The sequence below is a fragment of the Octopus sinensis genome, linkage group LG3 (genome assembly GCF_006345805.1).
Source record: "Octopus sinensis linkage group LG3, ASM634580v1, whole genome shotgun sequence".
In the NCBI taxonomy this organism is placed as follows: domain Eukaryota; kingdom Metazoa; phylum Mollusca; class Cephalopoda; order Octopoda; family Octopodidae; genus Octopus; species Octopus sinensis.
Window position 1 is genome coordinate 167,039,631 of NC_042999.1, and position 12,500 is coordinate 167,052,130.

Here is a 12,500-nt window from a genome sequence, read left to right on the forward strand (position 1 = left end):
ATTACACACATACACACACACACACACACAGTCACACATATATATATATATACACATATACACATGCATATATGGGTACAGGATGTCACTAATATATGTATATGTATATATATATATATATATATATATATATATTATATATATATATATATATATATATATAATATATATATATATATGTGTGTGTGTGTGTTTGAATATACCAAGTGTATATTTAGATTTGAGCAAAACAATCTTGGGTCCTGGTATGGTGTAAAGATAGGGTATTTCTAGAGAAGCACGCAACCTGAATACTGGGCTGTCAACACTGTCGTGTTCCAGACGAATGCCGGAATTCTTTAAGCATAGAAAATCCCGGTTTCACGACGGCGACACCGTAATTGGGGTTTGGCGAAGAGTAAATTATAATCTAAATAAAAAGATAAAGAAATTTAACACATCTTTAATGAGCATATGTGTGTATATGCGCGCGCGTGCCTATGTACATGTATCTCTTTCTTTACTACCCACAAGGGACTAAATACAGAGAGGACAAACAATGACAGACAAACAGATTAAGTCGATTATATCAACCCCAGTACGTAACTGGTACTTATTTAATCGACCCCGAAAGGATGAAAGGCAAAGTCGACCTCGGCGGAATTTGAACTCCGAACGTAGCGGCAGACGAAATACCGATCCTTATGCTGAAGAAACTTTCATCCTATTCGTCAAAAAAGTTATCAACGGTAGATATGAGGTCATCATCACTGCCATATCCTTTTCTCAGTCGAGTGTTTTCTCATGTTCGGGAACAGATGGGGCCAAATCAGGAGAGTAGGGAGGAAAATCAACCAAAACCACCCTCACGTACAGCAGCCACTGAATCCCTGGGTGTGTGTGCTGGAGCATTGTCCTGGTGAATCAAGACCCCTTTAATTAGTTTTCCTGGGTGCTCGTCTTCGTAGCCTTTCGTAAGAAGATAACCAATAAGCACAATGCCTTTTGCGTCCGAAAAAAGAAAACTGAGTGCATCGCCTTCTGTGCTGAGGAAACGACCTTTGCTTTCTTTGAAGCAGGGGATGAGGTGTGGTTTCACCGCACGAATTGTCTCTTTCAGTTTCTATCTACCAAATCAACAAGGCTTTGGTCGGCTTTGGTCGGTCCGAGGCTATAGTAGAAGACACTCCCCCAAGCTGTCAGGAGACTACCACTCAGCATTTGAAGTTCGTATTTCTTGAGCTGATATTTTCCGTTTCCACGATCATCCACGAAGGTGGCTCATCACTGCCACGATTTCGTTGTTCACTCTTCGCAGAAAACCGACCGTTTTCGAGGAATACATATATATTTTTGTTACACAAATGAGATAAAACATATTTCTTCAAAGTAAAGAAGTCATTAAATCAGGTGTATATATATCAGGTGCACAAGGGAAAGAGGTACAGAGAGAGGCGAGACCTTCAGTCATAACCGCCAAGGCTCTGCAAGGGATTGCTTTCTGAAGATTGTGCTAACAGGGTGTAAAAATTTGGCTTGCTTTCAATATTGTTGCCATGGAACTTATACTCATTTGGAATCCTAATCTATGACGCTCGGTTTCGTATTCATAATATAACCAAATTAGACGCTGGAGAATCTTTGGGTACATGGACACATTGAAACACCGACGTCTGGCAGCTGACTTGGCAGACACCCATAAAATTATCAACCATCGTACAAACAATAACTCTGAGCACCTTTTCAAACTCCACCCATCTAACACCCGTGGACATATTTACAAAGTCAGAAAACAGCACAGCTCCCATGACTTTTGGAAACATTTTTTCACGCTGAGAGTTGCTGAAGCGTGGAACAAACTGCCGGCATCGGTTGTTAGTTGTCGGAGCACTGCATCCTTCAAAACTTCCATGCTTTCTGAGATTCGCCAACACTACACCTGATTTTCTCCCCTCCATACACACACAGGCATGTATCTGACTCATACACTGTTCACTTTCCAGACATTTTTACATTACTGCATGTACTTTATGTGCACTTTCTGACAAGTTGTGGTGCACCTGAGCACTGTATACAATAATTTCATTATTATTATTATTATTATTATTATTATTATTATTATTATTATTATTATTATTAAAAAAAAAACGTCGTTTTATACACTATTAAATGCAATATATATACACATACATAGTATAAATAATTTTCAAGGGAAATAACTTAGGAACTCATATTTTCGTATATTCAGAGTTGTTTCGCTTCGATTGCTGAGTGTGTTGATGCAAAATTAAAAAAAAAAAAGGAAAAAATAAATATTTACGTGTGTGGAGAAAGGTGAGCTACATATCAGTTGAAAATAATCAAAACCCCGATAAAATTATATAATGATGTACCATATAGTTTTCTGCGTTATAACATTTTAATTCATTATGACTGATGAGGAAAGGTAATAGAAATGAATTAGAAAGTTAAGTGAGTCATTGTTGTTAATGACAATTCATAAAATGGAGGTTAATATGCATCAGAAAAAAACTTTGATACTCTGTGAGGTAGAATTAAGAAGTAGATGTCTTGGATTTTACCCCTCTAAAGTACTAGAATTTCTTACTATTTCAACTACCAGTGTATTCCATAAGTTTTATTTTCTTGGTCGTTTACTTTATGGCCTTGTTAAATCTGATGAAAAATCTTATCATCTCTTATTTTCTTATATATAGGCGATGAAAAATCAAGAACTGAGTGGATTTGTATCATTGCTTTTATTATTTATTTATTTATTTGATGATTCCAAATTGAACCCCGACAAAGTTGAAGATAATTGGGAATAAGTTATATAAACTCGCTGCCCATTTAACTGCTCATTTTCAATATCGCATATTTTAAGGAGACAGGGTAGGGTTCTCCCTTGGGTACTGAGTAGTTGCTTATTGAAACTGCTGCTTTTTAAAACTATCTTCTTATCTAAAGCTCTGCTCATATACCGCTATACACAGGGTATCACATTATATTTGTAATTTAATGTAAGTTCGTAGATATTCGCCCATGTTTATTTCAGTCCAAGTTGCTTCCGTTTAAAATGTGTCCCATCATTACGAGATGCACTGTACATTATTATCTAACATCTATATAGTGATGTATCAATCTCTCAGTTCAGTTCCTACAATAAGTCAATGAATTTCCTTTCATCTCTTGTGATTCTACACCTACATAAGCTAATGGTAACTCAAATATTCTCTTATATTCTTTCTATTATAGCTCCACCACCCTCAAAAACCGTGGCAAAGAGGATCGATGACTTCGATAACAAATCTCTGAGAACCATCAAGAAGATCAGATGATACCACCACGTTTCTAATAAAAACTGCGTGCGCACACGCATTATCCCACAGCCTCCCACCTCATAACTATCCGTCACATGCACTGGTACGGACATGTCTTCCGTCTCCCGCTAGATCATCCTACCAGGGCTTTACTCTCCTTCCACACAGCAGCTGTGGAGAGCACTGGTGGACCTAGTCGGCTCTATGAATGAGGACGTCTTTAAAACCACTAACCTGGGATGAACCCAGCCCCATCAAGCAAGTGCATGGAAGTAAGCAAGAAGCTATACAGGCACAAAATCTGAAGTTTTAGGGAGGGTTGAGGCTAGTTGATTACATATTTTATCAACCGCAAAAGTTTGAAAGGCAAAGATGAACTAGGCAGAATTTCAACTCAAATATCATATCAAATTACAAGTAGAATTCATTTTCAATTTTAAATACTCACAAATAACCAACACCGAGCCCCTTAATAGTGAGCTCCAGCTATTTCTTAATATTTTTGCAATATATTCCGAATGTCTCGCAGCACTCAATATTGGTTAAGCACAATTACTACTGGACTGTAGAAAATGTTGTTTCATGTATAACTTAGGAAAATTTATGGTCGAAGAAGCGCCAGAGTCACTAGACGTAGGTTACATGTGGTTAAGACGTTCACTTTGCAATCATGAAGTCTCGTGTTCGATCTCGCTGCGTAGTATGTTGACCAAGTGCTTTTAGCATAACCTCGGGGAGACTGATGACGTGTGAATGAATTTCCAGCGAAAGAAACTGTATAGAAGCCTGTCAAATGGATTGTATCCTTGTCATACAGTGTCAAGTTGATTCAGCGAATAGTATGTCTACGGAATGTTCGGCCACTTTACACGATCGAATAACTGGACACTGAGACGTCAGAACCGACGGAAGAGTCCATCAATAGTTAAGAGATATTTAAAAGTTGTAATGCTTTATTTTATTGTTTTATTTATTTTCGGTATGTAACTGTGTTTATTCAATGCTTTGTTTTGCAGATCAGCAATATTTGAATTTAGGTGTTGAAGATAAAATAAAAATACTTCAGTTAAGTTCCTTCCTGCTAAATGATAACTTTATGACATGTTCAAACTGCGTAATTCAACATTATAACTTTAAACGCCTCACCTCACCTTACCTATTTCTTTACTACCCACAAGGGTCTAAACACAGAGAGGACAAACGGATTAAGACGATTATATCGACCCCAGTGCGTAACTGGTACTATCTATCGCACCCCGACTACTCCCTGTGATCTCAATACCCATATAAAATTTTCCACCCTTTTCACGCGGCAGTGTAACTTACCTCGAACACCTTTCCAATCACCAAAATAATGTTTTTTTACCTGTATGTGCTCACGTGCCATTATAGGGTCTCCGAGATTGGTAGAAGGAGAGAAGAAAGGGTCTTCAAACCATAGACCTTGCCCGAACGCTTGCAATACACTGGACTCTGCTAAAGCATCTAAAGGTACCAGGTCTTAAACTGTACTATTGACTATGTCTACCACTCATTACTAAATTTCTTCCTAGACTTGAAATTAAGCTTATCCTCAATGACTCACTAGTCATGGTCGCTATACCTTTTCCATCAAATAACGATTTAACATTAAAACATAATGCATAAGGCATGTTCTTATATGTATCTTTGATTCGTCGGAGGCGAAGATTCAACATTTATGACATATGGGGCGCTTACCAAACTTACCAAATCGATTCAGTGTATAGTTTCTAGTTTAAGCATAAAACCAGAAATTTTGAGGGGATAGGGTCAGTCAGTTCCCTCTACCCCCGAAGCCGATTGGCATTATATTGTAGCGACTCAAAGTATGAAAGACAAGGTTAACTTCGGTGTGACTCGAATTCTATCTGGTGCTTTAGCGGCTAATTCTTGTTCTCTAATCAATACACTATACGGAGGGCATTTACGAACAAGCCAATGATAGAGTCTTTATGTCAGTCATGGGCAAATAGCAGCTCGCGGTTCCGCGTAACGAAAGCATTACCTTGACTTTCTTTTGGTAGTGTGGCCCGCCAAATGATGAGCTACGTATGATGTGAACCGATTCCCGAAAAATTGTTCATGCCTGTTTTGAGCGGTGGTTGAAATAGCTGACAAATTTCTCTTAAACCTGAAAATCTACTAACTTAAAACTGGAGTCGCTTATAGAATAACGTAATCTTCGACATATAGAAAGAGGCGATGGTCGGAGCTGGAACGCTTGATTGTAGATCTGCGCAGTAAAGACTGAATTTGGGCTAAACGTCAACAATACAGGGATATAAATTGTATATTAATAGCTATAATTAGCACTTCCATTATAAATTGTAGGGTCACAACAACTGAATGGATAATGCCTGTTGATGGAAGGTGAGTTCAAATCCACTGTACGAATTTCGATGCGTTATTATTAACAGCCAGTGTAATGCTAGCAGGCGCGTTAGACAAAACTATACCACGATAAATATGACGGCGATACTTTTCCAGCAGAGAGATGCGTTATATGATTGCCGATCTTTTACTTTGCTGTAAAACCCTTCTGATTCCACCATTACCCGCCAAAGCAAATATGGGGTACTGGTATCTACATTTTACGAACAACCACTGTCATTCTAATTTTTATAAGACATTAAGTAATACAAGCGAGAATACATACATACAAAATACATACAAAAGAAAAGAAAAATTGGTGTTGAATTTTATACCCACTCTATCCTATCTCGAGGAACCACCAAATTTTTTCACGAAATCAACTTTAAGAAATACTATTAAATGGTACCGCATAGCGATTATCAATTGAATAGCATCTAATTTGCACACAAACTCAGCTATTGCATCGGCGATATCTAGGATATATACATTTTAAACAGGTTCTTCTGGGGGAGCTTTTAGGGAAATTTATTTTGATATGATTCATTTTCTATGCAAGAAAATGGTGTATAGTGAGCACCACAGAGTCCTTGTATTTTAAATTTCTTCACAGGTTTATGTTCTTGCCTAACTTCGTTTCCATTCAAAAATTTCTACGGAGACTAATATGTAAATATCTCCTTGATTTTTTGCTTTATCTTCATCTTAAAGAATAATTGGAATATGGAAATGTGAAAAACCTAATTTCTGAAATTCTATCACTTGAAAGTTCGCTACTGGTGTTTTAAAACATGCTTCTTCTTTATATCATTCTGTAACTCGGAAAATCGGGTTTCGTGGCGCTAGCTTTTAACTTTGGCCGATTTCAGTTTCACGTCTTTTTAGATTGATTATTATTTGTAAGCATTTTGGAAAAAGGTCGATATTTCGCTACCATTACAATAATATCTTGAAAGTAGTTACGTGGGCTTCCAATGAATGGAAAAGAAAGTATGATTGCTGTTTCAGGTTCTAAATTCCTATGTTCTCACGGTGCAATGTTAATCAATCAACCCATTGTAGTATTCAACTCCCAACTGAAATTGTTTTTTTCTTTACGAATTGTAAACGGGATCTTTCATCCTTGATGTATATGTCGACTAAGTATTTTTGATAGGCTTTCCTGCCCTTTGAATCACAAGAGACCGCTTCTATACGCAAAACAATAACAACGGAACTCCTGTATAATTATTTCGAACACCAGTTTGTTGTTCTTCAAAACGTCGCATATCGTTATGGCACCAAGCTTACGATGGAAAAATAAAAGAGGGTGACACATTAGATCAAGATGGTACAGCATAAATGAAACCTTCTTCGTGGGACGTTTCTTGGGTGAATTATAAAATTTCTAGTTTCGTGGGAAGCTCCATTTTCACCAATAAGCACAATGGCCATTTCAGTACTTGTTGGACGTCAGGTGTCATGATGGGTCACGACACGTGATGTAAATGACCCACCTGAAGTGCCGTTTATATCTATGGGAATCTGTATCCTGCCCGAGTGCACGCGTCTATATTTGAACTCTAATAAGTGTCTATTTTCTATAGTTCAGCGTACGGGTTATGATAAATCCTACTTTCTTATATTGTGTACATCACACTAGCAACACATTCTGAATTTTGAGGCGCTTCTGTCTGGGCCGATATTGTAAATCGTCGACGTAAAGCTGGCCATCTGCAGAGCGCTCATATTCCAAGGACACGCAGTGGGACTGAACCTGGAACCATGTGGTTGGTTAGCAAGCTACTTACCACACAGCCACTCCTGCGCCTATATATTAAATATTTCAAATGTCTTTCATATCTGGGTTTCGCAGTTGAAATATATTCATATGCCTTTTTATTCTACATATTTAACACGAACCAACAAAGTAACCACTTCGTGGTCGCTTGACCTTACAGAAATGGAAGCCAAATCGCCTTCAAATTATACTCAACTCTAATGAAAAAGTCACATTAGATAATGTAGTCCTAAATATACTGTGGCTAAATAAACGACGTACTGTTCACGGCGAACCGCTTTGTATCAATAAGTCTGCTACATTCACTGTGAAAAATAGTGTTACTACTAGAAAGGAACCCAGCCGTAAATCAGGGATTTTCTTTCTATTCGAACATTCCTTTCATTCCGTATTATGAATAAAGATAGAAAGGATAGTGTTACATTCATTTCTTCGTCGTTATCGATTTGAAAATACAACCCATATGCAATGATTCCTCTACTATTTTGTAGTAAAAGCGTACAAAAACCCTCTGTTGCGCCAATTTCTTTTTGCTGCCGAGTTTCAGTTTGGTGCTGATCACAAAACCTGTGTAAACTTGCATTTACACACAACAGGCCCAGTGCCTAACATGAATCCCATCGTAAATCGTAAATGAAGAATAATCTTTATATATAAAAGTGAGGTTGTGTGCTGTCTGTCTCCTACGATTTAGATTCCTAACTACTCCCACATTTTGCGGTGCAGTTTAACCCAAACCGGGTATCTTATAGTCGTGATTCATATCGAGCCCTTCTGGGTATTAGCGCGCGTCTACGATGAGTCTACGATTTAAAAAAAAATTACCATCAATTTTCCCCATTTTTAATGCATTTTTGGCATATATAAGGGAAGTAACTCTCTAAAAATTTATTATTAAATCTCAGAACGAAAAAAGCTACAGTAACACCACCCCCTTTGTGGTTAGCCATATTGAGATGGCTATTATACTTTACATCTCTAAAAATGCTTATATAGTTATTTCCCTTACAAACCCGAGCAACGCCGGGCGATACTGCTAGTTATCTATAAAACCTGAGCGAATTTTAGATTGTATTTATTTGCTTCCATTTACTAAGTGTATTTTATTATTCAGTCTAACAGGGAGGAGATATTCAGTTTTGTTCTTATTAAATAAGCACTATTGTTCGCATAGATAACAGGCATTTCTTGGTTCTGCATTGCTTCAGTTCTGCTTGTGACCGATTCCAAGTATTTCTGTTTTATTTTTAAAACCATATTTTTGGCAAGTCAGCGCTCTGCCTTGAGAGATGTTTCCCTCATTCACCTCTTCTCGTTATTAACAAAACAAAGTTTGTAGCTTACAAACAATCTTATGGTAAGCTAATCCTCGCGAACTGGTAACTCAATGTTTTCTTGGCTCATTTAATCTCCATGAAATGAGATTAAAATATAATTAAAATAAATCACAGGTTTCTATTGAAACATCGACCAAAGAATTAGTCAAACGTTCACCTTTTGCAAAAATAAATTGTCAAGAAAGCTTATAATTAAGGAGGATTTAACTCAGAAGCAAAACAAAATAAATAATAATACAACTTCACTGTTAACAATTTTACTCATACAAAGGTTTGGTTACTCAAAGGGAGACGTAACATTGTATATTTTTATCTTAGAACGCGAGAGAGTTCTCCATTAATCAATATGGTGTCACATATTCAAACCATGAGCATTTTGTTTGTTTTTGGTTGCAGTGTAGTCATGATGGACAAGTGAATCGGATGTGACATTTCGGGAAGAGCAGCGGCATTCCAGTCCCTCGAGGAACGCAAGAGAAAAATCTATCCCTCCTTTGTTATTTTGTCTAATGGACATTTATATGCAAAATAGAAACACAGCTTAAATCGAAGTCAATGTTTTTACTGTATCTCCGCTTCTCTAAAATGATTTGTGCTTTTGTGGAGAAATTACAGTTTGATCGAATATTAAAATCCTATGAACGACTAAAATAATGTTATGAAGAAATTGTTCGGAATCAATTTATTTATTAATTCATTGAGTGTAATTTTTAAAAATAACTTTTAAGATGCTTCATGTTAGTAGGAAAATAGATCTAATTATTTTTCAACAAACATAGGCGCAGGAGTGGCTGTGTGGTAAGTAGCTTGCTAAACAACTACATGGTTCCGGGTTCAGTCCCACTGCGCGGCATCTTGGGCAAGTGTCTTCTGCTATAGCCCCGGGCCGACCAATGCCTTGTGAGTGGATTTGGTAGACGGAAACTGAAAGAAGCCTGTCGTATATATGTATATATATATATATATATATATATATATATGTATGTGTGTGTGTGTGTGTGTGTTTGTGTGTCTGTGTTTGTCCCCCTAGCATTGCTTGACAACCGATGCAGGTGTGTTTACGTCCCCGTCACTTAGCGGTTCGGCAAAAGAGACCGATAGAATAAGTACAAGACTTACAAAGAATAAGTCCCGGGGTCGATTTGCTCTACTAAAGGCGGTGCTCCAGCATGGTCGCAGTCAAAATGACTGAAACAAGTAAAAGAGTAAAAGCGTAAACAAGATTTCGAAATATTTTCACAAATTAAATATACCTTTTTAGCGGCGTTTCCTCCGACTTTGCGTTAGGAATTCAAACTCCTCCGAGGTCAATTTTGCCTTTCATTCTTTCGAGGTCGATAGAATAAGTACCAGTTGAGCACTGAAGTTTTTGTAACTGACATACTTCTTCCCCAGAACTTGCTGGCCTTATGCCAAAATTTGAAACCAATATTATAGGAATGCTTAGGGCAGTGAGCTGGCAGAATTGTTAGCAAAATGTTTAGTGCAACATGTTTTGTGGCATTTCGTCTGTCTCTACGTTCTGAGTTCAAATATCGCCGAGGTCGACTTTGCCTTTTATCCTTTAGGGGTTGATAAAATAAGTACCTGCCGAGCACTGAGGTCGATGTAATCGACTCATCTCTCCCGAAATTACTTTGAAATATTACTGTTACGAATACGAGGATTTAACCTAAAGTAAGGCAAAGACAGGCTGACCCTTTTTTAAAACTGATATAAGTCGTTCAGATTGCGCATGTTGGTAACTCTTCCTCTATTCAAAGGTGCTATTCAACGTATTCTATACCACAAGCAATGCATTTGCACCATCATTGAATGAAATTCGTGAATCCTCTTCGAAAAAATCCGGTGTGCACTGTTGCGCCCACTTCTTTCCTGATTTGTAGTCAATGAGATATGTGGCCACGTAGTGTCATAGTGAATGTCGCTCATTTTCAGTTCTTTGTTCGACATATTACTCTTCGTGGCTTCTCTAAGCTTCCAGGCAGTCTCGATGCATCGCTCGCTGTTTACAGCCACGTTCCAGAAAATCAAAGAGGAAAGAATACCGCTCTCGTCATCCAAAGAAAATGAATAAATAAAAATGAATAGTCACTATAACTTTCTGTACTGATTGCTAACTCTTGAACTTCTAAGGCCTTAGAGAAGAGATATGATACTATCCCAAGGACTGAATCTTTGTTTCTGGATCTAAATGTGCAGTCACATTTTATACCCTGCCAACAGATCGAAAAATGAAAAAAAAAAAAAGACCTATCTCCTTTGGCTTCAAACGCTTCCTGCAGCTCAGAGCAGACTTTCACCATTATTTATTTCAAATGGGATGTCAATTGTCGAGATGCCCATTAATTTTGCTTACACTTTCTGATATCCAAAGCCTTTCAATATCTTCTATAATCCATTGTAACCCAGTCCCCTTCTATGACAAGCTCATCGAATGGGAATAAATTTGTTCAGTCGTCGGTGATTGGGGTCAGTGGTTGCAATTGATTATCTTCCACTGCGTGGTTTTTCAGTTATTGTTTCTCTTTCTTTAGACTTTATCTGTTTGTGCACATTGCTCTTGTCAGCGGTGATCTATCTGTAAAGAACCTTTAGACTTTCAGGAATGTCGGATAGCCCACACTCCCTCCTTTGTCAAAAACTCAATGTCGGTTCGTTGCTTCTGCTTGCAACCCATTATTTGCCTGCAATGAAAAAGAATAAGAAGAAGAGTTACTCTGCCGATATGAACAATTTGAATGACCTATGTTTGTTCATAAAAAAAAGTCATACCCATTTTTCTTTACTTACAGTACAGCCCTTATAGAATAGTAGAACTACTATAGTCTCAAAATTAGACTTAGTCGCTACTATTGTCTGTAACTATTTTCAAGTGCTATATTTCATACCAATTCATGATGGATTAGCTTACCGCAGCTGCAAAACTGTTTCTAAGTAGCACACTTCATGCTTTGTTAACGGCAAGTAGAAGTGGATGAGAGAAACATCTCACATGGCAAAATAAGGATTTGTCAAAAGTGCGATTTTAACACTTTAACTGCGAAATTTAATTTCATAGTTATTCAGTAATAATGTTAAATATCTACAGGAAAAAAAAAATACACATTTTTTGCAAATCACTTAACATCAATAAACTTGACATATCTCAAATACTTAGTGGTATTTCGTCTGTCTTTACGTTCAAATTCCGCCGAGGTCGACTTTGTCTTTCATCCTTTCAGGGTCGATGAATTAAGTACCAGTTGCATATTGGTGTCGATCTAATAGACTGGCCCCTCCCCCGAAATTTCTGGCCTTGTGCCGAGAGTAGAAAATGATATTATTTGCAAATCAAGTGACCTCAATAAACTTGACATTTCTCTCATAAAAAAAAGTTTAAAAGACGACATTCCTCAACAAAATATACAGTGGTATTGCTTTCTGCAGTTAAGGGTAATGAGATTTTGAGTGGATATATCTGATATTTTCAGTAAAACGGTTAAAAATACAAAACAGAAGCACTTGCAATCGGTTACAAGGTGAACTGGAACAATGCAACACCAAGTTTGTAATCCATTTGAATACTCCATCAATGACCCGGTTGCTTCAGTCTCCTATTCACATATATAGCCCTCAGGACACGGATGAGGTTAGAGAATACAAGAAAATGAGGACATCTATGGACAATTGATAAGGTATTTGCAAATCCAG